Source organism: Micromys minutus (genome assembly GCF_963924665.1).
Source record: "Micromys minutus genome assembly, chromosome: 2".
Lineage (NCBI taxonomy): Eukaryota > Metazoa > Chordata > Mammalia > Rodentia > Muridae > Micromys > Micromys minutus.
This window is the reverse complement of record NC_137971.1, coordinates 95685571-95711947: the sequence shown is the minus strand read 5'-3', so window position 1 is coordinate 95711947 and position 26377 is coordinate 95685571. Positions and strand designations below refer to the sequence as shown.

The window sequence follows — 26377 nt, the reverse complement described above, 5'->3', positions numbered from 1 at the left end:
CTCCTCTCTTCCTCCTTTTGTATATGTTTCCTTTCTTTTTTTCTGTAATGCTTGTTTCAATTTGTCAAGACAGGGTTTCGTGAATTTCAAGCTGGCCTCAAACTCCCTATATAACTGAGGGATGACCTTTGAACTTCTGATCCCCCTGCTTCAGCCTCCCAGGTGCTGGGGATATAAGGTGTCACCTTGTCAGTTTTAAAGAGGTGTCACCTGACACCTGTACCCCCAGGCCATGTGTCTTCCCTGCTGTGTAGCTACAAAGGAAATGTTTCCTCTTGCAGCCCAGGAATGACAGACACATGTGGCTTTGAAGTCAGGCCTCTGCTTGGGTCCTGGGCACACCAGAGGACACCAGCAGGCTCCTGTTAGCTTCTTGGTGGCTTTGTCTGTAAATTGAGTACTTGGTTCATTCTCCCCAGGCCCCTAGGCAGAGCCTCTGAGGTGTTGGGAGAACTGGACAGACACATGGTAGCTGGGATTGAGGGATCTCGTGGAGCAGTTGAGGGTTCCAGAGGCTACATCAGTGCTCAGGGTGGATCAGGAACCTATGTGGAGTTCTGAGGAAGCTTTGAGTGTCTCAGGGCCCACAGTTTCCAGAAAGGTACCTCAATGCCCTTCCCACCTCTCAAATCACTGTTCCAAGACTCAGGGTCAGCATGAAGTGAGAAGAATACTCTCTCTCTCTCTCTCTCTCTCTCTCTCTCTCTCTCTCTCTCTCTGACACACACACACATTCACATACAAACACACACTTACATGTGTGTGTGTGCACTCACTCATGTGTGCATGCCAGGACACATGTGTGGAGGTCAGAGGACAATATACAAATTCTCTCTTTCCACCGTGTAGGTACCAGGGATGGAACTCAGACTGCTAGGCAACAGGTTTTGGATGTGGTTGTTTGTTTTGTTGTTTTGGGGACCGGGTTTCTCTGTATATCCCCGAGTGTCTGGTAACTCACTTTGTAGACCAGGCTAGCCTGAGCTCACAGAGACCCACCTACCCCTGTCTTTCCAGTGCATGCCCAACCCAAACCCACTGTTCTTAGAAGTCTGTCTCCCCGTTGCTTCGAGGGACAAAATAGAAGAAAATAAAACAAGCCACTGGTTTGAGATGGTGTATAAACCGGACAGCTGCATGTCTGTCACAGGAAGCACACATTCCCCCTTCCCTTTCTCTCCCCTTTCTTTCTATCAGCTGAGAGACTCTCTCCTGTCCTCCCAGAGTCTGGGACGGGGGAATCCTTCCAGTCAGACAAAAACATCTCATCCCTGAGCACGGAGTACAAGTCCCGGTACATTCTTGGTTTGTTTCTCTCTTCTCTTCAGTGTAGCAAGTACTGTGAGGATGCCCAGTGGACCAGGCACTGTTCTAGGACCTGAAGGAAAGAGTAAGCAGGTCTTCCCTTTGCCTCCAGGGCCTCCATGTTGGCCATGAACTGAGAAACAAGCATGACATAATGACACTAGGAAGGAGAGGAAGACAGAAAGGCCTTGAGTCACCCTGGCCGTTGACCAGCGAGAGGCCATTGGCCTTTCCTGAGGCTGCCTCAAACTTAAGCAGCCTCAAACAACACAAATTTATTCTCATGGTTCTAGAGATATGAATACTAAATAAGGCACATGGGGGCGTAAAGCTGCATTTATTTGTTATTTTTTTTCTTAATGTTATGACAAAATAATCCAGGAAAGACAATTTAAGGAAGGAAGGGTTTTCCACCATGGCAGTGAAGTCATCGAAGCAGGTGTGTGGGGCAGCTGGTTCCATCAAGTTTACAGTCGGGATGGAGGAAGGTGGGAAGGGAAGAAGGGAAGGAGGGAGGGAGGGAGGGAGGGAGGGAGGGAGGAAGAGAGGAGAGAGAAAGGGAAGAGGGAGGGAAGGAGGGAGAGAGGGATGGAGAGGGGGAGGGAGGAAAGGAAGGAAGGAGGGAGGGAGGAAAGGAAGGAAGCAGGGAGGGAGGTAGGAGGGAGGAAGGGAAGGAAGGAGGGAGGGAGGTAGGAGAGGGGTGAGGGAGGAAGGGAAGGAAGGAGGGAGGGAGGTAGGAGAGGGGTGAGGGAGGAAGGGAAGGAAGGAGGGGGGAAAGATAGAGAGATAAATGGGGGGGGGTTGTGCTCCGTTCACTTTCTCCTTCTCTCTTTTTCTAAGTCCAGGCTTCCCAGCCATGAGATTATTCTGCCCACAATACTCACTCAGAGATGTATCTCCTAGGTGATTACAAATCTAGTCAAATTGATAAGGATAATCAACCACCATATTGTCCTTTCCAGTCCCAAGGTCCCTATGGTTCTGTGACTCACTCAGCCTCTGCCTCAGTCTTCAAAACCAGCACCACAGTCGGGTGGTGGTGGGACTTTAATCCCAGTACTCAGGAGGCAGAGGCAGGTAGATCTCTGAGTTGGAGGCTAGCCTGGTCTACAGCATAGTTCTTAGACAGCCAGGGCTACACAAAGTTTTGTCTTGAAACACAAACAACAACAACAACAACAGCATCCCAGCAGCATTGGGTCTCCTCCCTAGAACACCTGCATCCCTCCGATCATCTCCTTATCTGTTGGTCTCTCTTCTCAAAATCCTAATTCAGTTACACATTCGAAGTCTCCTCACTACAAAACAGGATATATTTCTTGGTTCCAAGGATTGGGACATGGACATTTTCCCGGAAGCCATCATTACCATCAATGAAGCCAACCCCCAGCCCCACAGGCAGCTCTTTCTGGAGGAGGCCGGTGTCCCCTCACACAGAAGTGCAAGAGCGGAGGAGCCAAGGCCTGAACAACTGAGGCATGGTCTAGAGGCAGCAAGAAGGCTAGCTTTCTAGAAACCAAAACTCTGCTTGGTTTCACCAATCCAGTCATGAGGCCATTCCTACCTCTGCATACAATCATGGTGTGCTCCCGGAATCCAGAGAGCATCAGGGCACTGAGGAGATTCAAAGTGACCTCTCTAACCCCCTGCTCCTGGCTAGCATCCCCGTGTGGAGCTTACACGAAGAGCTCTGGATGCTGGTAGGAGTCTGTGGCCTCTTGTCTGCCCAGACTTACAGAGAAGGAGCACGCATGACCCCTTGTCCCAGGTATAATCTTGGTCTGTCTTCCTCAGTGAAGGTTGGGATTGTGTGGCTGAGGCAGTGGTAGGAACCTTCAATAACTGTATTGTTGACTCTGGGTTGTGGCAGGAGAGGTACCGGGGTCTGCTGAATGAGTCCTCTGTGCTTGCTGAGTCGTACTGCCCAGATCAGGAACTCTCTTGGGAGGTGCCTCCCACTTCCCAGCCTGCCCCCAGTTCAACCCAGCCCCTACCTTTTGGTTTCCTGTGCATCCCTCGGGGACCATGGCAGTGACAAGTCAGCTCTCTGTGTTCCTAGCTATTGAACTGTGGTCTTCCTCGTTGGGAGGTAAGCTCCGTCTATAAGCCAGGAACTGCCTGCTTTCATCAGCATCGGTACCACCCAGCATCTGGCACTAATCCAGAGCTGGGCTCAGAGAAGGTGTTCCATGTCATGTCTGTGATGGATCATGTATGCATGGATACATTGACACAGAGATAGATACATGGATGCAGAGGTTGATGGCACTGTCATCCTTGTTTTACCTGGTCACCTCCTTTTTTACCTTTGCCCCTAATATGTACATCTTAGCCTCCAGCCCCCTCCACACTGTTGCCAGGGAGTCATTCCAGCATACCTAGCATCTAGTGAAAAGCGTTTTAGAATTAGCAGCCATTCTGGAGAGGTAGCTACTCCCAGCCTGGCACCAAAGCTTCCTCTATGCCTGCTAGCTTTAGTGTGAACGTGCGCGCACACACAATGTTCTCTCTTCCACCTCAAGCACTCTGGAGTTTCCAGAATACCCTTTATCCTTGCTCCCCTCATGGATGCTGGCTCTTCCTGAAGACTCCTGTGCCCACCCACTACCCTGGGCTTCTCTCACCTCAATACCAACTGTCACTTCCTTCCCATAACCTGAGACCCAAGGGGCAGAAACTGAGTCTGATCCATGTCTTTGTTTTCCCCGGGGACTCTAGGCGTGGCCATACCCAGGCAAAGAACGCTAAGCAGACGTGTAAGACCTGCCCCAAGACACTGGGTGGGAGGAGACCTGACCAGTGGATGCTTCTGCCCTCTGGTGTCCATTTTAAGCCACTGCACGTCTCCTGAAGTTAACAGCAGTTAAGAACAAATCTGTTAGAAGGACACTTACTGGATCCCACTTTAGACCCATGAATCAGAACTTTTAGGTGGTGTGGCCCACTGAGCATGTGCACTTGTGTGAGCGTGCCAGGGAGTGTGTGAGTGTGTGCAGGGTTCAGAGGACACAGAAGTTTGTTTTCTCTTCCTGCCACGGATTCTGAAGCTGGAGCTCAGGATGTCAAGCTTCTACGGTGAGCGTGTTTGCCAGCTAAGCCACCTTACCAGCCCACCTTGTGAAGTTAGTGGGCTTTGTTTGTGGGTTTTTGTTGCTGCTGCTGCTGTTTTAGACAGGGTCTCATGGTGTAGCTCTGGTTGTCCTGGAACTGGCTATGCATTCCAGGCTAGCTTCGGGTCAGCCTCAAAGTCACAAATATCTGTCTGCCTTTGCCTCATAAGATCTGGGACTAAAAGCACATACCTGACCTTAATAGTACACCAAGTACAATGGCAAACTCTTATAATCTCATTAGGTATTTGAACACACAGCATTGAGAATTCCAGGCCAGGCTAAGGCTATACATGTAGGTCCAGGTGAGTCTCAACTACATAACAAGACCCTGTCTCCAAATAATCAGTTTTGCCATTTCTATTTTTGGAGAAGAAGGCCTGCATTTTCTTCATGCGTTGGGTCCTGCAGACTGTAGCTGGTCCTAGGTGGTCCTTTACAAGGTTTCACTCAGAGCATAAGGGATCCAGAGCTCAAAGGCTGGCCAGGGGGTGGGAGTGGGAGGGTCCCAGAGCTGGGCTGTGCCCGTTCCCTCTGCTCAGCTCACAAAAGTTTCTCCCTTTGCCCTTTCTACAGTGCCTCTCCCTGCTACCTCAACTCCTCCATCCTGTCCTTCTCTGTCCATCTTTCATGTATGACAGTTACCTTCCATATCATCATCACCTCTAAGCTTGGTCACATCTAAGCTTGGTCCACAAATCTATCGATTTTTATGGCATCTTTTTAAAAAAGATTTATTTATTGTATATAGGTACACTGTAGCTGTCTTCAGACACACCAGAAGAAGGCATCAGATCTCATTACAGATGGTTGTGAGCCATCATATGGTTGCTGGGGTTTGAACTCAGGACCTCTGGAAGAGCAGTCAGTGCTCTAACCACTAAACCATCTCTCCAGCCAGTCAATGGCAGTTTTACAGAGCACCACCAAGCAGAGGCTTTCCTTCACTGCCCTTACTCTGACTGCATCTGGATGTGCATGCTGTGGGCAGCATCTGATAGCGGCTTGGAGGAGAGCTGAGCGTGGACTCCAGTGATGTCCAACTAGGAAAGAGCCACTGTCCATCCCAGCAGCATGGCTGCAGAATGACTCCACTGTGTGCCCGGCACAGTCCTGGACTTAGAGATGAAAGAAACAATCACTGAGCTTCCACAGAATGCCCCTTCCGTTCTGCTAGCCTGTCTCAGGTTTGTGCCTTGACGCTGGTGTCCCAGTTAAACAGAGGGCATGGGCTCTTCAATTTGCAGAAGTCACTGCACTCAGAGCTTTTATCCAAAGGGCTAAGTTGTCAAAGTGTCTGATGATGAGACCACTGACCCTTCCTCTCTCCTTGTGAGTATGGGGTAGATGCAGTAGAGAGGGCAGAATACACCCTTCTTGGCCACAGCTTTAACTCAGCACTCAGGAGGCAGATCTGTGAGTTTGACCAGACTAGTCTACAGAGAATTCTAGGACAGCCAGGACTATGCAGAGAGACCCTGTCTGGAAAAGCCCAAAATAGATAGATAGATAGATAGATAGATAGATAGATAGATAGATAGATAGACAGACAGACAGACAGATAGGTAAAGAAGAAAGGAAGGAAGTAAAGAAGGAAGGAAAAACCCTCCTTTCCTGATACAGTGGGGACCTGGCTTGGAGTAGCTCTCTGTCTGGGACATAGTGGATGTTCAAAATGGACTAACTGAGAGGGTTTCCCTCCCAGGGTCATATCACCTGCCAGCTGGTGACCTGTCACTCTAGACTTGATGGAGTCTTAGCAGTTTTCTTTTTCCTGTGCCCCCACCTCCCAGCCGCAGGAGGTGGCATGGGTTGACTCTCCCCAGTGTAACCACCCCTGGTTGTCAGCCTCAGCATATGTGGGGAGCAGCCTGGTTCTGTATAGCCCCTCAGTGGAGTAACACATTTGACACAAAGCTGGGAGAGAAGCCAGAGCAGAAAGACAATTTCCTCTCAAAACAAAACAAAAACAAAAACAAAAACAACAACAAAAAAAAAAAAAACCCCAAAAAACCAACCAAACAAAAACCAAAAACAAACCTTTTTAATCAGGGTAGGTATCAGGCAGGGACTGGTGGGTCGGGTCTGGGAGCCCCCTGTGGTGCTGGGTGTGGGGTGCTCTGGTCTCCAACTTTTAGAGCCCTAGCTGAGACCTCAGGGACAGACAGATCCCTGAAGCTGGTAGAGGACAGAATCCTGCTCTTGGAGAAGATGCAAGAGCTGTCCTTATGTCCCTGACCCTCCTGGCTGCATTCTAGTCTACAGGGTTGGCTCACCTCCCCACTAACTGAGGCCACCCCCTCACTACGCTTACAGCATTTGGTCGCTTGTCACCCCATCACAGCAACTGATGTCTTGAAAATTGTCTTTGTGTCCCAACTCTGTCATCTTGAGTGTTTCTTGGGTGGGTTCTCATGTCCACAGGGGCCTGGTGAGATGTTCCTTTACAGAAAAAGCAGCAACAGGGCAGGAGAGTCTGTGCTTAGCCCTGGACGTGTGCCAGGCACTTGTCATGTTGTCCCATCCCCAGAGCAGGGACTGTCAACCCTGTGCGGCCAGGAAACCAGATAAAAGGCAAACACCTCTGGCCAGGCTCTCTCAGAAGGAAGACGGAAGCCCCGATCCCAGAGTCTCCTAGTGGTGCCAGGAAGCAAAGATGTGGCTGTCTGTGGGAACCGTGTCAGGTCCCCACTGGGCCAGAGCTCAAATCTGGCAGAACCAATTTGCCCAGGAACAAGGGATATGCGACTTTTAAGCTTGAAATGGGGACAGTCTTGAGAAAACTAGAGAAGTGGGTTGTCTTACAACAGCTGTAATTCAACAGCATTCCTCCTGCCCATCAGAGGCATCGGGGCCATGGGTAAAGGACACCTGGGAAGAGGAGGTGATGTCATGGTTTGGACCCATAGGCACACACCTGCCTGTCAGCCTCAGGCTTCATGAAAACAGCAGGGCCTAGTAATGAGAGTAAGCCGGACTTGATTTTACTTCAGCTTCACAGTGGCTGAGCAGCCTCAGATCACTTGCCTAGCATCTCTGAGCCTCCTAGTCTCTCTCTCTCTTAAAATGAGGTTACATATCCACTTGGCAGAGACATTGTAAGGGGGACAGTAAGATGACTCAGAGCAAGTGAGGTTGTTTCAGTGTTAACAGAACCACAGAGTAACAGGGTTTCTGAAATAGGTGTTTCTCACTTGGATAAAAATCTGGAAATAGTGGCTGGAGAGATGGCTCAGTGGTTAAGAACACTGGCTGCTCTTCCAGAGGATCCAGGCTAGATTCCCAGCACCCCCATTAAAGTTTACACCGATCTGTAAGTCTAGTTCCAGGGCTTTTGACACCCTCACATAGGCATACATGTCAGCAAAACACCAATGAACAGCTTTATTTATATATGTATATGTGTGTGTGTGTGTATAATATATTATATATACATATATAATATATATTTTTAAAAAAGAAAAATTTTTTAAAGTTGGGGGAGGGGAGCTGGAGAGATGGCTCAGTGGTTAAGAGCACTGACTGCTCTTCCAAAGGTCCTGAGTTCAATTCCCAGCAACCACACGGTGGCTCCCAACCATCAGTAATGGAGACTGACACCCTCTTCTGGTGTGTCTGAAGACAATAACAGTGTACAGTGTACTTAAATAAAACAAATTAATAAATCTTTTTTTAAAGTCTGTAGATTGATAGTGCTGGGTTGATACTGGGCCTCTGTTTTGTCTATCCCTTATCCCAAAGGTATGGTACTTATCTCCAGAAACCAAGATGGCAGCCAGAGCCCTTGTCATTACATCCGATTTCTAGACTGCAGATAGAAAAAGGATCAAATAACTGCACATTAGTCTCTCTAAAGGCACTTGTCAGAGGTCATTAACAGCAATTCTACCTACATTTTGTTTGTTATAGCTTTCGTCCTGGGAACATAGGTAGCTGCAAGAGAGTCTGCAGAAGGCACTTTTTGTTTTGAAGGACCATAACCCAGAGGAGGAAAAAAAAATGTAAGAAACATTGTCACTGTGGCAGGAGCAAGGCATGGGTATTAGAATTCCTAGTACAGAGCCTGACCACAGCAGAAGCATGCAGAAAATGTACACTTCTTTTCTCCTTTAATATTTGCTGACCTTTCCCCAACCTAAGACAGTGGCTTTGTGCCTGAGGCTAGCACATCCCATCCTGAGTGTCCAGGAGGAAGTAAGAGAACAGCAGAGCAGAGCTGGAGCTAAGTAAGAGTCTGGGACATTCCTGAATGGGTCTGCTTGCTCACAATACCCTACGTCAGCATGTGCTGTCCCCACACTGAAGCCATCCTGGACTCTCAGAAGAACATTCAGTTGTGGGGTTCCAGATGTAAGGAGTCCGTGGAGGCTGCCCATGATGTGAGAGGAAGCCCTGGTTGGGGGACAGGGACAGCACCCACCAGGTGCCCAACTCTATACAGTAAACTATAGAGTGGGTCCCCTGGACAGAGTCCCACCTTTCTGGAGGACAGGCTTGAAGAGAAAAAAGAAGAGATATAGCCACACTGTTAGATGTCCACTCCACACATGCATGCCACAATGGAACCGGGAAGGTCAGCTTTGCCTAAGTATGTAAATCCAGACCTGAACCTCCTCCTGGCCAGACAACCACTTACCATACACCTGCCCAAGTCCAAGCCTGGGTGGGAACGCCCCACACTGTCCTGAAGTGGTTGTAGCTCATCTGCCATTATGAGGAGCCTGAAACATAACTCCCCAGCACATTTGCTCTCTCTTCCTCCAGGGGGGACCTTCTCCAGCCTCTCCCTCCCATCCATGTTTCCAACAACCCTCAAACAGCTGGGAGTCTCCTGTGAGCTACCAGGAAAAAAAACTCCCATAGGCCCCAGTGCCCTGGCCTGTTTGCACGGATGGACAGGTGAAGTGGCTTCTCCATCTCCCGGAGGCAGACTGTGTCTGCCTGCATTCGAACCCCAGCCTCCCACTTCCTGAAGTTCATCACTCCTCCTCCCACCTCACCCCTCCCATCAACAGACACTCAGGAAAACCGTGTCCTCTTGCCTCTGTACCAGTGGTTCTCAGCCTTCCTGATGCTGCGACCCTTTAATACAGTTCCTCGTGGTGTGGCAACCCCTCCCCCAGCCATAAAATAATTTTTTGTTGCTACTCCATAACTGTAATTTTGCTACTGTTATGACTGTAATGCAAATAATTCTGGAGATAGAGGTTTAGCAAGGGGGTCAGGACCCATAGGTTGAGAACCAGTACTCTACATCAAACCCACTCTAAAGAGAGAAGTTTGTGTACCTGTTTCTGATTCTTTCACCCTTGCAACAGAGAAGGATCACGGCTGCCTCTCTGCTGAAATTTCTTTTCTTTTCCTTCCTTTTCTTTTTATTGGTTATATTTTATTTACATTTTAAATGTTATCCTCTTTCCCCGTTTCCCCTCCATAAACCCCCTATCCCATCTTCCCTCCCCCTGCTTCTATGAGGGTGTCCCCCACCCCCTTCCCTCTTCCCTCTCTGGCATTCCCCTACACTGGGGCATCGAGCTTTGGCAGGACCAAGGGCTTCTCCTCCCATTGATTCCCAACAAGGTCATCCTCTGCTACATGTGCAGCTGGAGCCATGGGTCCCTCCATGTGAACTTTTTGGAGAGTGCTTTAGTCCCTGGGAGCTCTGGTTGATTGGTATTGTTGTTCTTTAGGATTGCAAACCCCTTCATTTGCTGAACTTTCATTCTAAGATTGGGGAGGCTTCAGGGTTTGGGGAGGGGATCCTCCATGCTTGTCCCATACACTGACCATCCCTTTCGGCCCCTCTCTCTAGCTACTCCTCTCAGGTCACCCTTCTCCCCTCCTCTGGGTGCCCTCACTTGATCTTTAATCTCCTGGAGGCTTCTGGGCCTCTGCTGCCGGCCCTCCCCTGCCCAGACCCCAGCAAGCCTAGAGCTTGTTCGATTCTCTTCTCTGGCCACCAATATTTCTTTGCCAATCCCATCCGATCAGGTTTCCAGAACTCTCCCTGATCCTAGTCTTCTTTGTCTGAGGGTGAGCCCAACCTTTTTTTATTTGCTCATTTATTTATTTATTTTAACTGAGCTGCATAAAGGCCATTTGGCAACGAAAGTTTCCAAATGTGAATTCTGTTTGCCTCATCTTCCTCTTGTACTAGCTAATTGTGGTGCCTTCGATCCCCCCCTTTTAAGTACAACCTACCGAAGGACTTTATAATTCATCAGAAAATCCTGGGACTGGGGAGATAGCTCAGATGACAAAATGTTTGCCTGGTAAAAGTATGCAGACCTGAGTTAGATTCCAGGATTCCTCATAGCTCCAGTCACAGAGCCAGGGACGTGAGGATGGGTGGATTCCTGGGGGCTCACAGGGCAGCTGTAGTACCAGCCTGTGCGATGAACCAGTGAGAGACCCTGTCTGAAAAGACAAGGAGGGTGGTCCGAGAAGCAACTCCTAAAGTTTTCCTGCCCCACTTCCGAAAGACGCAGCCAAGACTCAGGCCTCCATCCCTTCTGTCACTGTGATCTGCCCCACTGAACTGGAGGCACCTCACACCCGCCTTGCTCTTACCCCTCAGTTAATTACCCTTACTGCCTTCTCTCTCACAGGAAGCTGAGAAGAAGCCAGGCTCCCAGCACAGCCTTCACAACCTGGTCTCTTTTGTCTCTTCCATTCCCATGAGTAGCTCCTTCCCTTCCAGCCACGCGGGTGCAGCTCAGGCCTTTGCTCCGGCCATTTGCTTCCGTGTTTACTTGAGTGTCAGGTCCCCCTTCCTCCCGAGTGGTTCCCATCTCCCTTCCTCTCTTACAAAGTCCCTTTAATGAAAGCAGAGATACAGTCACCGTGCCAGCATTACAATGACACCAGGCACCAAGGAATCACTCAGAATAAACTCCCAAGAATACAGAAAGGAAGGGTGCCAAGAGCAGGTGGACCAACAACTCTTACCACCTTGTGTGGGCTGCCCAGAAAGAACAGCAGGAAAAGAGAACCTAGTAACCTGCACGAACAGCAAGCACTCTGAAGCCCCGAGCCATCCCTCCAGGCCCCAAATGTGTCCTTTATCCAAGTATGATGTTATCACATCAAGTATGATGTTGAAGAATACACTGTCTTTTAACACAAAAATCACCTTCCCTATACCTCACCACTGCCCTTGTCGGAGGCTGTCAGACGCAGAGGAGCGAAAAGTTCCCCAAGTTCTGATTTCTTTCACTCGAAAGCTTGAATCTTCTCACTGGTAATACGTGCTATCGATTTGCCTGGAAATACAGTCAACGCGCTTCTCTCATTTTTGAGTAAGTAAATGTCTGACAGACATCCAAGTCTGCATAGCTGTAATCCAAATGTCAGTGTTTCTTTTAAGTTGTAATGATGTCCTGTGGAAAGGGTGGCCAGTTCAGTTCACACTTTAAACAATTGTGTGGATGCCTTTTCCAAACACAGTTGTCACAACATTTCCCATGCTGTCACTCAGCATACACAAAATGTCCCTGTGGCTGTGGGTAACTCTGAGGTAGAGCAGGGGGTTTTGTGTGTGTGTGTGTATGCGTGTGTGTGTGTGTGTGTGTGTATAAGTGTGCAAATACATTCATGTTCGAGTGTGTACATTGTGTACATGTGAATGTGTAGATGTGTGAGTGTGCGTGCATGTGCAAATGCATGTGCAAATGTGTGTGAGTGCCTATACATATGTGTGTGTAGGTAGACAGATAGACAGACAGATGTGATGTGTATTAAAGACAGATACTTAAAGGACAATAGAAAGAAAATGGAAGGAGGGGCTGTGAATCATATGGTGTCTTCTTGCATAGTTAAAAACAACCCAGTGACAGACTGGCATTGGCAAGTGGCATTTTCTTTTCTTGTCTTTTTGTTTGTTTTTTGTTATTTTTGTTTGCTTGTTTATTTTTGCCAAAGGTTCTCACTATGTAGCCCAAACTAGGCTCAAACTTACAATTCCTTTGTTTCAGCCATCCTCCTGACTGGAAATTACAGGTTTGTACCAAGGCCTCTTTCTTTGAAAGATACTTGCCTATGAGAAGAGAATTTGAGCACCGCTGGTCATCTGGCTCAGCAAGTAAAGGTGTCTGCCACCAAGACAGTCTGCTTAAGCTTGATCCCTGGAATCTACACAGCGGAGGGGCAGAACTGGTCCCTCTGACCTCCACCCAAGTGCCATGGCATGAGCCCACACAAAAATAAGAGAAAAACGTTTTAAAGAGCTGGAGCCAGGCTGGAGGATTTGCATATGCACATACATATATGTATACATACATAATACATACACACCCCTGTGCACCACCACAGAGGAAACTGGAGCCTTGCACACGCTAACCCCTTGCCCTACCACTCCGTTACCCAGCAACCACATGTTGGCTCACAACCATCTGTAACGAGATCTGATGCCCTCTTCTGGTGAGTCTGAAAACAGCGACAGTTTACATAAAATAAACAAATCTTTTAAAAGGAAGAAAAGGAGTTTGAGCCTTCTCCAAGGTACCTCTGCAGTGTCTGGAGTGCTCGGCATGGTTTCTACACTTTGCAAGGCCACCGCACCCAGGAGAAGCACACACACACTCTTGTCACCATCCATTTCTGCAGTGTCTTCGTCTTACTTAATTGAAGCTCTGCGGTGGTAACACAACACTGACGCATGGAATCGTCTGTCTGTCCTGTGTCTGGCTTTCATTCAGCCAGATGTCTCCAAGGCTCATTCAAGTCACATCATTGTGTTAAACCCCTTCTCTTTTAGTGATGAAGAATGCCCCCCCTTTCCTTACCTCCTGTCTGGCTCGCTCCTACCCTCTCTAAGGTGAGCAGCGCTACAGACTTCTTGTGGATGCCTCTGTAGTATGTATATGTGTGTATGATGTATGTGTATATACATACATAAGCATAGGTATACGTATATCCAAAAAATCATGGTTCACTAGGGTTCTCAAAAGTTTTAGTTGTGAAAGAGGTCCTGAGACCAAAGTTTGAGAATCAGCGCCACCTAGCTTATATTGCAGTAGCCAGTTTCAGGCAGCAGGGGGCAGCAGAGGTAGCTCAATGCAGGCATCTGCGTGCACACACCTGCAGACTGTGACCTATGCCCTCCACTAAGGGCACTGTAGTAGATCTGACAAGGAGTTCATGGTCCAGGGGCTAACAACCACGCAATTGAGACTGTCGGGGACAAAGTAACACCAGTTCTGATGAGCAGGCAAGGGTGACAGTGAAGGACCAGTCAGTATGGAGTCAGGAGCCCCAGTCTTGAGCCAGGTGAGACCACAGAGAGGAACTGACAGTCAACCTTATCAGGTAGTGTGGGGTAGTGTGGTCAGGAATCCAGGAGAAGAGAGGACCAGGTATCACCTCTTATTAACGTGACACAGACTTACCCTATCCTGTCCCAAGTCACAAGGGGCCACGTAGAGCTTTTTCACATGTCCCTGTGCCGTATGTTTCTGAAATGATCTGATCTCCAGCCCCAAGGCATGTCATCTTCCCAGAGCCAGATTAGCTTCCTGTTCCTGTCCTCTGTTGCAAAATCCTCCTTCCTGTCCCCTTCCTCAGGCTCCATCCTAACCTGTGGCCCGTTGTCAGCTGACCTCTCACCAGGGATGCTCCTCCTTGCTCTTCCCTCTTTACTCACACCATCCATTGCCCCATATAGCCACAGAATGTCTCATCCCTGGACCTCCCTGTTTTGGATATGTTCCTTTTGCTGTGCAAAGACACCATGGCCAAGGGAACTTATAAAAGGAAGCATTTAATTGAGAATTTGCGCAGTTTCCAAGGATGAGTCTATGACATCATGGTGGGAAACGTGAGGGCAAGCAGGCGTGGCTCTGGAGCAGTAGCTGAGCGCTTACATCTCATCTGTGAGTTGCGAGCAGTGAATGTGCTAAACTGGGCCTAGTGTGAGCTTTTGAAGCCTCAAAGCCCATCACGAGTATAACACACCTCTTCTGCCAAGGCCACACCTCCTAATTCTTCTCAAACAGTTCCACCATCTACAGCCCAAGCATTCAAATATACGAATCTATGGGACCCATTCTCATGCAAATCCTCACACTTATCTTTCAGCAGGTCACCCTTGTTTACCTCTACTTTGACCTGAGAGAAGTTGAGGCTGACAATAGGGTTCAGAGGCTTATAATGACCTGTTGTCCCAGACAATCCACAGCTCCCCCTCTCCCTCTCTGGTATATGGCACCAGCTCATACAGTCCTGCTTTATACATATTGTAGCTGCAGGGTCACAAGGGACATATGTGGTTAGGGAGGTGAAGGGCCAGCAGACCGGAGCCCTCAGAGGCTCTGTGGTGTGGGCAGGTGAAGGAGCAGGGGCTGTCTAGCCAGTGAAGCTTCCTCAGGATGATGCCCACACTCAACCCTGGCCCACCAAAGCCTACCAGGTCCTCCATTTTTATTCTATCAGGCACCTGTGTGTGGCTCCCCACCTGTTGACATAAGAAAAACTAACTCACTTGAACACTTGAGATACCCTATGAGTTAAGTTCCCACCTTTCAGATGGGGAAAGCAAAGTATAGCGAGATCACAGAGCTAACACAGGCAGAGTTGGGGTTCCCGGTGGGGCCACGGGGCTCCAGAGTCTGTGCTCTGCCTGCTCCATGAGGCAGTCTTAGTTTCTCCATGTTGTCTCAGTCTTGTTCTATAAACGAATCGATTTTCTTACCCAGCACTCAACAGTTCCCTGTTCATGTCTTTAACCAGGGTCCCTGATTACCTTAAAATTCTGCATACTGTTAGATATTGCATGTTGCTTTTTAAATTGCTGTGACAAAAGGCAACTTAAGGAAGGAAGGAAGGCAGGGTTTGTTTTGGTTCACAGCATGAGGCTCCGTTCCTCATTGCAGCCAAGTCAAGGAAGCAGTATCATGGGGCAGCGGGTCACATTGCAGTGATGGTGAGGACCAAGAGTGACAGATGATGGTGCTCAGCTTGCTTCCTCCACTTTCTTCAAACTGGTACCCCAGCCTATAGGCTGGCACTGCCTATGCTTAGGGTGGGACTTCTACTTGAATAAATCCAATGTAGGGCTGGAGAGATGGCTCAGCAGGTAAGAGCACTGACTGTTCTTCCAGAGGTCCTGAGTTCAATTCGAAGCAACCACATGGTGACTCACAAACATCTGTAATGGGATCTGATGCCCTCTTCTGGTGTGTGTCTGAAGACAGCTACAGTGTACTCACATACATAAAATAAATAATTCTTCAAAAAAAAAAAAAAAATCCAACATAGAAGCTCCCTCCCAGACATGCCCAGAGACTTATTTGCAGGGTGATTTTAAATCTGGTCAGGTTGACAATATTAACCATTACAGGTATCCAGTGCTCCTGCGCTCTCCCTGTGGCACTAGCCAGCTAAACGAGAAGCCTCTGTGCTTACAGAGAACTTGCCATATAGGTGCAGAGAGTCCTGGACCAAGAGCTCTGCCTAGAGGGTGTCACTGTCCCAGCCTGGGTGTCCAATATATGGCATATGACTTGATCTAGTGCAGGGTACACAGGCAAGCAGAGGGTGAGAGAATAAAACACTACCTCAGGGCGGGGCCAGGGAGTCATGTTTCTCCCATTCCTTGTTCTTAAAAGCTTATAACTAGGTGGGAAAACTGACTCACACCAGCGCTAACCCATGGATGTAAGTTGCAAGAGAGGGCAAGGGCTGTCATTGCGAGTAAACATGGTGCTGCCCACTGAGACCTGGAGAGGTTTCTTGGAGAAGTCAGCCGGTATACTATGTCTTGAGCGATGGGGCATTCCCCTGGTGGAAAGGGACACATGCAGGGACTTTGGACTGGTGGAGACAAAGACCAGGGTGGAAAAGCATCAAGAATCTTCAGGCGCAGTGAGCTGAGCTGAGCTAGACCCTCCACTAGACAGTAAGCCTCGTGAGGACGGCTCACCACTGCCTTTTGAAGCTCAGTAACCCCCTCCCGCCACCACCAAGCACGGTGCCTCCCAAACTCGCACAGAGTGTGAAGTTCTCAGGCGAAGAAGCTTTATACACCGAGGTGGCCTATTTAGAGAAGGAATGCAAAGTGACTGATAACTGTCAGCCTGCAAGCGAGTGTCCATCTGGGCCGAGAACACGGAGTGCCGGGTGCACAGACTCTGTGGAGCTTCTGCAGATTGCTCTGGCTAGATGCACAAGGCGCTCAGGGGCAGTGGGGTGCACAGAAGGCTACTGTTTCCTCTCAGCCTCCAGGCATGGCTTCCGGGCCAGTCCCTGCACTGACATCCTCCCAGACAAAGCCATTACCAATCACCCACTGTCACTCTGTGGCCTCCCTAGCCACAAAAAAAAAAAAAAAAACAACCCAGATTGCCCCAAATCAGAAGATTCCTTCTCCTCCATAGGGGCAGCCAGAGGGCAAATGTGGGTGTTTTGAGACCTGAGTGCTGTTCACTACTCGATGACCTTCAAGTGGGCCTCAGGAGTCACGAAGGAAGCTGTGTTCTGAAAAGCTTTTTTCTTTTTGACATTCTGTCCATCTGACCCCCTGTCCTAATGACCAGACAGCTCTACTCTGAGAACCTCATTCATTCATCCATCTCTGAGGTCTCTCAAGGGCCATGGTGGGTGAGGACATACATCCTCAGAGTAGCTCCCAGCCATGAGGGGTGGGGGAAATGAGGCACGGGTATTCCTGAAGAATCTTCCAAGTGAACAAGACTAAAGGCTGCCTGGGGAGTTCAGGATGGCATCTCAGAGAAGGTGACTCAATTACAGTGAGCCAGGCAAGGTTCTAAGACACAGCAGTAAAGAAAGCACCGGGTCTCAGACCCTCTCCTCAGTCTTGCAGGGAAGCAGAAATAAACTCAAGGCACGATACATGACAACTCTGGAGGACCATCGGGGCAGCCAGTCCGAGGAACTGAGCAGACAATGCACCTGGTTTGTTAGCGAGGATGAGGAGCAGAGAAGAGGTGGAAAGAGGAGGGGCTACTATAGCGGGCTAAGAGTTCAGGGCTCCTGGGTGCTGACAACTCAAAGCTGAGGAAGGTTCTTGGCAAAGGGGAAGGTATACGGGATCTTAACACCATTACCGAGTCCATACGGGTATCTTCAGTCCTCGGGCAGGCCCTTGTCACTCATCCCCTGGGCTCTGTGTTTTAAAGACACTTGTTTTCCAACAGAACCCCATCATGTTGACAGTGCACTGAAAACTTCCTACAACCCTCTGCCGTCAGAATCCAAACTCCAAGCTCCTCTCGACTTGTCTTCACCATCATCTGGCTGGCTGTGGGCTCAGGAGGATCTTAAGAGATCTTTGGTCTGTCGGCTAAGTCTGAACTCCCCACTACCTGCCTCACTGGAACCCGACACTTCAGTTTTGCTCTGCTGCTGCCAGGATTTCTCAGGAGCACTGTCCTAACTCTTTTTGACCTCTGTTTTCCTGTCACCCGCTCGGGGAAGCCTCTGAAGCTCAGGGAAGTTCGGGGAAACTCAGGGAAGCTCAGGGAAGCTCGGGAAAGCTTGGGGAAGGAGGCAGAGATCCCTGGAGGTGTCCTTTGCACATACTGTTTTTCTGTCAAGAACGCCATTCCTTTAGTTTTCTTTTGCCGGCCAAGCTGCAGCGTCTTGAGTTTCTTTAAGGTGGTATTATTATGTATTGTGAGACAGACTCATACTAGTTTTGATTCACTGTGTAGTCAAAGATGACCTTGGGCTGATTGTACATCACCATAGGAAGCTAGAATCATCTTCCAAGGCCAGTCTGGTCCAAGAATGTCACAGAGTTGGTGAGTAGAATCCTGTGCCAGCAACGGCAATCTGGGAAACTCCACGTGGTCCCTACAATCTTGGTCCACAGCAGTGCCAAGGGAGTTCCACGCGTAAGATTGATCTGAAGCTTACAGAAGAGTCTGCACTGGGCTGCCTTATCCTAGGGCTCCCCAAGCCAATAAATGACATAAGCCCCGCCCACGCGCACTCGAAACATTCATTCATATATCAAAACCCTTCACGCCTTTTCAGTGCTCCGCACAGGACGCTGGGACCTCAAAGGCAGGGCGGGGTAGGAGGTGCACAGCCGACATAAGTCACGATTCGAGGTGCGTTGTCCTCACACACCTCCGCTCTTATAAGGACGTTCCTCCCTAAGCCGTCGAACTCTGGGAAAGGGGAAGTGTGGGGAAACAGATCTGCTTTTTATTTGTACAAACTTCTTTTGCACCGCTTCCTAAAATCTAAACCTTTTACGGCTCTCAAATGCTGCTCGGTGCAAGGATCCCTAGAAGCGGGGAGGAGCAAGAGGCTGGCAGTACCACGCTACGCCCCAGGTTCCGCCATCCAGGGACATCCCAGCCCCATTCTCGCCTCCTCCATGCTTCACCTTCGCCCACCGCTGCCTTCGTGCTTGGTCACAGTCAACCCAGGCCCCCTCGCCTCTCCCACCATCCTAGCCCCCAAGCAGCAGCACCCCCCCCCCCCCACCGGCTACGCGCAGCTTTCATTGTCCTCCAGCCGCACCAGACCACGCTCAGCAAAATTCCGCCCCCTTTCCACTCTCCCATTGGCTCTTCCTGCCCAACCGCCCGGGGACCCGCCTAGCAGTGTCCCGCACGCCCCGCCTTTGCTCGAGGCCCGGCCATGGGCGGGGGTTCTGTTGGCTCCACCCTTTGGGGCGTGGCCAGGCTCGCAGGCGTTCGGGAGCTGCCTCGGTAGGGTTCGGCTCGGCTCGGCTTAGCTTGGTTTGCAGCTCGGGTGGGGGTGGGCGGCTAGGGTGACAGCGGCGTTAGCAGAGTCTGCGGCGCGGGGCTGAGCAGGCGGCGAGCGCTGAGCCGGTAAGAGGAGGAAGTGGAGCGGCGGCCAGGAGCTCCGGAGTCTGCTGACGGGCAGGTCCGCCCAGATTTGCAGAGTGAGGCGCGTCGGGACCTGGGCAGACTTCTTCGCTTTGCTCTGGCCGCTGGCGCCCCGCCTGCCCTGCCCTGCCCTGCTTGTCCGAGCCCCGCATTCCACGCCTAGACTTTCCCAGTCCCGTGGTCCGGAGCTGCTGGGACGTTCGAGCCCCGGCCCTAATCTGGAGCTTCGAGACGGGACGTTCTCGGCCCCATCATACTGACCCATCTCTGCCGGAGTGTCCTCCGCCCCCGGGTCGGCGCAAGGTGGCCCGGGCTCTCGGACTTAAGTGTAGAGGAGCCGGGACACCCACCGGCCTTCAGCTCCTGGAGAACCAAATCTTCAGCTGCCTTGGATCGAACTGCTCCGGACTTGAAACTGTACTGGCGCCGCCCCGGTCCAGCGCACAGTGAGGGGTCCCAAGCTGGCAAGACAGTCGAACCAAACCCCTGGGCTGGTGCTGCGAATCGAAGCTGCCACCTTTCTCCTCCCTAGGCAAAGGATTTGGAGGTGCTTGTCCCAAGGCGAACACAGGGGCTTCTCCTGTTAAGTAAGAATCTCCAGCGATCCGAGGTTGCAGGTGAGAGTCCCGGATGCGCGCCGGGAGCAGTCCGGGGAGGCTAGAGACAGGGCCCGGGTCAGCCGAGGGCGTCGAGGGGACACCAGCAGAGAGTCAACTGTTTAGGAGAGGGTGCGAGGAAGATAGTCGGGAGAAGCCCGCACTTATTCAGTGCCCATTGTGTGCAGGTCCAAGCCCCGCCCTTACACAAATCATTCCTTATCCTAAGCTCAGAGCTACCCTAAGATAAAAGCTATCATGTATTGTTATGGGCGCGGACAATTGGGGAAACTGAGGCGTGGCAGGGTTGAGGTCCTCTGCCCTCCTGCTTGAGTATTAGACGGGGGAGTAGGAAGAAGATAGAGAGCAAGGGGGGAGGGAGTGGATAACCTGCAAGTGATAGACTGGTACGGTGGGGGCCTCTGGGGCATCAAAATCCAAGCACTGGTCCTGAAGTTGAAGAGGTCTTTCTAACCAGCCACTCTTGGATCGTGGACATGCCACCTCCTGGGAAAGGTGAACCTGGGCTGAGGGCAGAGCTTCCCTGTTCCATTCCAGATCTCTTTCTGGGGTTTTGTGTGGAGGGACAACCTACTTCCCATAGTTAGAGTCCCCAAGTTACCGAAGGACTCCTTACCTGTTAAGGGACTCACCATATTGGTCCCCCAAGCCACAGCCATGTGGAAACTAGAGCTGTGGTGGCTCAGAACTCACCCACCTTCCCTAAACATTATTAATGGGGACACACTGAAGACTTGTGGGAAGCACAGTGGCCCCAGGTCCTAAAGCCAGTGAGTGGTTGAGAGGGAAGTAGACCTGAGAAAGATTTCCAAGCATCCATGGGGGGGGGGGCCCTCTCCCCTTCCCAGCTCACACATTTTTACATCTATGGCTAGCTTTTCCCCACCCCCAGGGTGAGGTTGAGGTGAGGACGTTTGAGGCAGCGGTGAGCATGTGTGGTTGGAGTTAGGGCTCAAATAAGCCTGACTTGAGTCTCTCTGTGCAGAGTGGCCCAGGGGAGAACTTCTCCCCTTAAGGTTAGGGCTGAAGGGCAGAGCTGCCAGGTCTGGGGACACAGCCCAGGTGTCTTGATTCCCAGGCAGAAGTTCCTCCCACTGCCTCTGGATCTTTGTAGGAGAGGGGTATTGTGAAAGAGCATTTGGCACGGACTCTGTGGGCTCTTGTTTTGAGTGGGGATGGGGAGGAGGCATATGGCCTTGGTCTGGGCACTATGGCCTTGGCTGGGACTAGTTAACCTTTGTTGGGCTGGGCCCCCTGGAGTCTGGGGAAATTACCTTGGAAAGCCCCTGGGATATAGATCAGGGTCTTACGACTAGAAGCCTGTTTCTGGGGTTGGAGGGGTTCGGGCAGCCTAGAAGGTGTCTAAGGGGCTTGGGATTCCCCTTCCCCCACCTCTGCCTGAGGATTCAAATCCTTATAATCTAAACAGAGCTCCCTTTTGATGAACTAATTTCACACCTGTGATCTCACTTCACTGTGTGCTGGAAAGAGCAGGCAGAGCAGGAGACTGGGGAAGCCTCCTTCTGAAGAGACGGGGTCAGAGCACCATGCTTCCTACTGGGGAAGAGAGGGTCCCATAGGCAAACGGTCAAGTGCTAAGGAGTTATGGAGCTTGCCCAATATGAGCTTGCTATTTAAGGCTATCTTGTGTGGGAAGCTGAGGCTCAGAGAGGTGAAATCTTTGACTCAGGCCTGATGAGTTTGCTTCAGGAGCTATTTGAGTGTGAACTGTGAAGTGTTGTAGTTCCGCAGTCTGCTAAGCGGCAGACTGGAGCCGAAGTGGCCAGTGGTCAGTGCCTCGATGAAGAAGCGGCCATGTTACCCACTGAGCCCTGTGCTTTTCTATGAGAATGGAATGGCTCTCCCACCAAGATTAACTGAGCTACAGATAGAGACACGGTCCCTGGCCACCGTCCATTTCCTTCCCAACGGAGAAAGGAAACTGGAGTTTTGAAAAGTCTGAAAAAAATTCTCAAACTTGTTTAGGGTTAGAACACACACAGGTGGCAGTCACAGGCTGAGAAACGTCAACCATATGTCTATCTCGGGCTCCTGGGCAGGTCCTGTGCTTCCTCCCATAGTTACAAAGCCTTCTCTGATCTACTTGGAGATGCTGGGAAGGGGCCCTGGATCCTAACAATCCTCACACCCACTGTGACTTCCTGTGGGGCAGGAGCTGGTGTCCATTCCCTTTGGCCCATTGTCTGGCCTCCCTAAGCACAGGGTACAGTGAATAATTTATCATTCCCCTCACTGGGAGGCAGGCTAGGGAAATAGCAACACTCCTTTCTGCTTCCACCCCACAGAGGAGGCCAGGGGCTCCTGTTTGTGCCTCAGTCTGGGTTGTGCTGTGAGTGTGTGTGTATGTGTGTGTGTGTGTGTGTGTGTGTGTGTGTGTAGAACAGGACAAGGAGAGAAGGACCTACTATCCTCCCAGCTCTCTACTGTTGGGGAAGGGGGACAGGGGTGCCTAGAGGCCACCAAAGTAGTTCAGCTAGGACCAAGCTGCAAGTCTCTGATTCCAGAGGGTGGGGATGGGGGTGGCCAGGGAGATCTTCAGGGAACTTTGCTTGTGCCACCTGCTCACAGTGAGACTGCAGGCCAGGACACCTGACCATACATGGTCACTATTATATGAAATTAGCATAGTGAGGTTCACGTCTCAAGTTCATTGTGGGTGACCATAGGGTCACATAAGCAAAATGTCAGGCAGGCATGGTAGTCCGTGAAGGACTGCTTCAGGTGACTACACAGGGGGGTCAGTGTCTTTTTGGGGAATGAAGTGGTATGGTGGTAGGTGGAGGGGTGAGGAGAATACTGGGACAGTAATACTGGGGTCGTGATTCAGATTCAGAGAGGGCTGAGCAATCAGGTGAGAGAGAAATGGAGGTTCTGTTTAGGGCCCCTCCATGACCAGGCCTTGGGTGTGGCCTTGGCAGCCATAGTCGGCCCCTAATGGGGCTTCAGGCTTCTTGTTCAGCACTGCCTACTTAACACACCCCGTGTGGCCACCCATCTACCCTTTTGCTTTTGGGACAGTCTGGGTCACATCCCTCCCCCCTCTCTTCTCACTTGATCTGCTTTGGCCCAGTTGGATCACCAATCCCACCCCCAGGTGTCCCTGGATTGTCCACCCCTCTGGGGTGCCATCTGTGAATGTTTAACACATCACAGTAAACATCTCCTGATAAAAGTCATAATATTTTACAGTTTAGGAAATGCCTGTACATTAACTTTTATTGTCACGGCGATGTTAGTAATCGCTGGTGCTCTTACTACTTAGGATGGTCTACACAGTGTGCCAAGGACTTTAGACACTGTCTGTCACCGTAGCTCTACAAAGCGGCTGGTTTTGCCGGGAAACTGGAGCGCATGGAGGCGCTGTCTTGCCCAAATTCTTACAGCTAAAGTCCAGGGAACAGAGAGTCAAGCTTGCAGCTGTTTGAACTGGAAATCCGTGCTCCTCTCTGTCACCGAATGGACACTTAGCCAGCTTTTAGGAGATGTTTTTTAATGTCCTCAGCTCCACCCTGTACCTCGAAAGCATTCTTTGCATGTGACAAGCCTAGCCTCAAGCCGTCTTCTCTAGGCCAGGGTATGGCTGTGCTGGACTAAGTAAAGAACCCAGGAAGGAGCCCAGGCCCCGGGCTCTGTGCTGGCTGGCAGGTACAGTGCTTACAGTGAGTCAGGCCCTCCGTGTCTTTTTAGTGTCTCAGGTCCTCTGCAGTGTCCTTGTGACCCTGGCAAGAGGAAGAAGAAGCCACAGCACAGGTCTGAAGGATGTGGTGGGACAGCAGCTGTGATTTTGGCCTGGCTGATATCTGGGCCAGGAGCACCGTGGTCACTTGAAGGAGGGTGGTGGCCTAGACTGCAGGCAGCGTGGTCATTAGCTATGATTGAGAGCTGGTGGGGACAGGCCAGGTTGGCAGGACAAGAGGCCAGCTGGCCCGGCCAGTGTGGGGTCATTGGCAGGGCAGCTGGCTTCTCCTTGCTCTGCTGTCTGTAGGGCGCCAGGACTTTGTGGGCCATGGCTTGCTTGCTGTTCTGTTGTGGTTAGGGGAGGATTGGTAGAATCCTTCTCAGCCTGGAGATGCTTCTTCCCAGAAGCTCTTGGGACTCCTCTCAAGCAGGTAGAGCCCTGCCTTCCTCTGTTGCTGGCCCCTGGCCTCTGTTCACTGACTAGCCTAAGGAGAGATCTGTCTGTCTGCTTGCTGGCCAATGTGAAGAACCCTTCTCCTGAATGTCTGTCATTGTGCTTGGCACAAGGAAGTTATCCCAGGACAGAAGAGGTGGCAGCCCCTGGCACAAGTCATTCGACTCTGGCGCCCATTTTCTTATCTATAAGATGAGCTGATAATAGCAATGTATGAGGCTTAGCGAGATACACAGAGAGGGTACCGGCTGAGGTCTGGCACGCAGGCTGGCACCCTCTCAGTGAACCTTCTTGCCTTTCTCTCTTTGGCCTCGTGAATGAATGGCTCTGTAAGAAGCTAACTGAGGAAGCCAGTGACTAGAGCTAGGGCATGGCGGGGAGGACTTCCTGTGGGAGGCTCTTGAGTGAATTTGGATGGGAGATGCTGCTCCCAGGCCCTCCCAGGGATTGGGGTTGAGCTGGGATTGGGGTAGGCAGTAGGACTGAGATATCTGGGGGACCTAGGTGTCTCCTCCCAAACACTGCAGCAACAGTGACCCAATTGGGACCAGCCGTTGGGATCCGGCCAATAGATGCAGAGCAAGCAGGAGAGGTAGCATTTCCACACTCTTCGTCCACCCACAGGTGACACCACTGGAGACCGTGGGCTGTGGGGGAAACTTAGGGACCACAGGTAAACATGTGGGTGACAAAGTTCCAAGCTGAAAGTGATTTCCTGAGGCTGGGATGATCCCACCTCTATGGCTGGGGAAAATGGGACGCATTACATCACCTCCTTCCCAGGGCTCTTGTAAGGATGTCATAGATCCTACATATAAGGGGCCCTGAAGACCCAGCACAGCCTGAGGGGTTGGCTCAGAGGCGGAGGAGAACCAACAGAGTCGTACAAGGCCCTAGGTTCAGTCACTGGTACCATACATGCACGCACGCACGCGGCCCAAGTACATAGCGAACAATCTGAATGGTAGACTATTATCTGTGTCACCAGCACCGAGCAGGTGGCTGGGAGGGAACAGGTGCTCAAGGACGGTGTTGGAATAGGTCCCAGGCAAAGGACAGTTGTAGGGAGAGGAGGACACAGAAGCAGTGACAGTAGAGAATGTCACCAGATAGGCCAGGGCTGGGCTGCCCAGACATCCGAGAAAGCTTCTTGGAGTCAGTTCTTCTAAGCTGGGCTTCTGTCTTACTTCCTAAGGGTAGCCAGGACCTTTGACCTCTGTAGGCTGCCCTCCTTCCCTCTACAACAGGTGTGCCAAAAGGCATGTGAGGAGGAAGTATAGGCCACTTACCCAAGAGGCCTTGCCTTTCCCAAGCTGGGGTAGACTTGCTTGGAGCTGTTTTATCTTCTGGTTCACAAAGAAGCCAGTCACAGTAAGGATTCCTGGCTTTCCCCCATAGCTGTCCAGCTTGTGCATGAGTAGACTCTGAAAAAATGCCCTAGCTAGGCCTGGGGCGCATGACTCTAATCCTAGCACACAGGAGGCAGAGTCAGGCAGATCCCTGTGGGTTCAAGATCAGCAGCCTACATAGTTAGTCTACATAGTTGAGTTCCAGGACAATCATGCTCTGTGGAGAGACCCTGTCTCAAAAAAATTAAAACAAAACAAGACATCAAAAAAAAAAAAAAAAAAAAAAAAAAAAAAAGAATAAGGTAGAAGAAAAAAATGCCCCTTCCCCAAAACATCTCACCTTCCCCAAGAGACTCAAAGAGAAAGTTCTTTCCTACCTAAAGGGAGCCAGGCCTTCCCTGTCCCCAAGAATCCTAAAGAAACTCACTCAGAGGCACTCTGATGTCAGGGGACCCTTGTGCTTGTCTTCATTTGGATTGGCTGTGAAGGTTAAGGACACTCTGTCCCTTGAACGTGGGGTTAGAATATTTAGTCCCTTCATTCCCTAAAGAGGTTCCAGGGATGGGTTGGCTGCAGTAGCTCCTGACCTTCTGAGAAACTCTCTGCAGTTTGGGAAAGCCTGGGCTCCTTGTTCTTGAGGCACGTTGTTCTAATTCAGTAATCAGAGCTTCAGGACATTTTAGTATGTGGCATCTAAGGCCTGCCTGTAACCTTCACTTGCTGCCTAGAGCATCCCACAAGGTTTCCCATCTGAGGAGCAGCTCCTGACCACACTGTCTGGCCTGAGACTTCCCTGAGCAAAAAAAAAAGAAAAAAAGAAAAAAAAATGACAGGTAGGAAGACCCTCCGTCTGACAGACTTTACTCCCCTGGTGTCTTCTTCCAGCCTCGGTTTCCTCGTTGAAGAATGGGGCTAGAAATAGTCTATGTCTAAGACGAGGCCATGCATGGAATGTGCGTGCTTGACACGTCACCAGTGTTCAGTGAAAGGTCACAGCAGCAGAGCCTGCCTGGTCTCGGTCGCC

The 26377-nt window shown here is 50.6% G+C and overlaps 1 protein-coding gene across 2 annotated transcripts in view; it reads left to right on the top strand.

Moving 5' to 3' along the window:
• Positions 1-19167: 19167 nt before the first annotated feature.
• The window catches only part of GDPD5 (glycerophosphodiester phosphodiesterase domain containing 5), a 76145-nt gene continuing 68935 nt past the window's right edge, over positions 19168-26377 (top strand). For both annotated transcript variants that reach the window (XM_080913155.1, XM_080913154.1), the window contains exon 1: positions 19168-19851. The gene's annotated coding sequence lies outside the window, so the exon portion shown is untranslated. The remainder of the gene's footprint in view (positions 19852-26377) is intronic.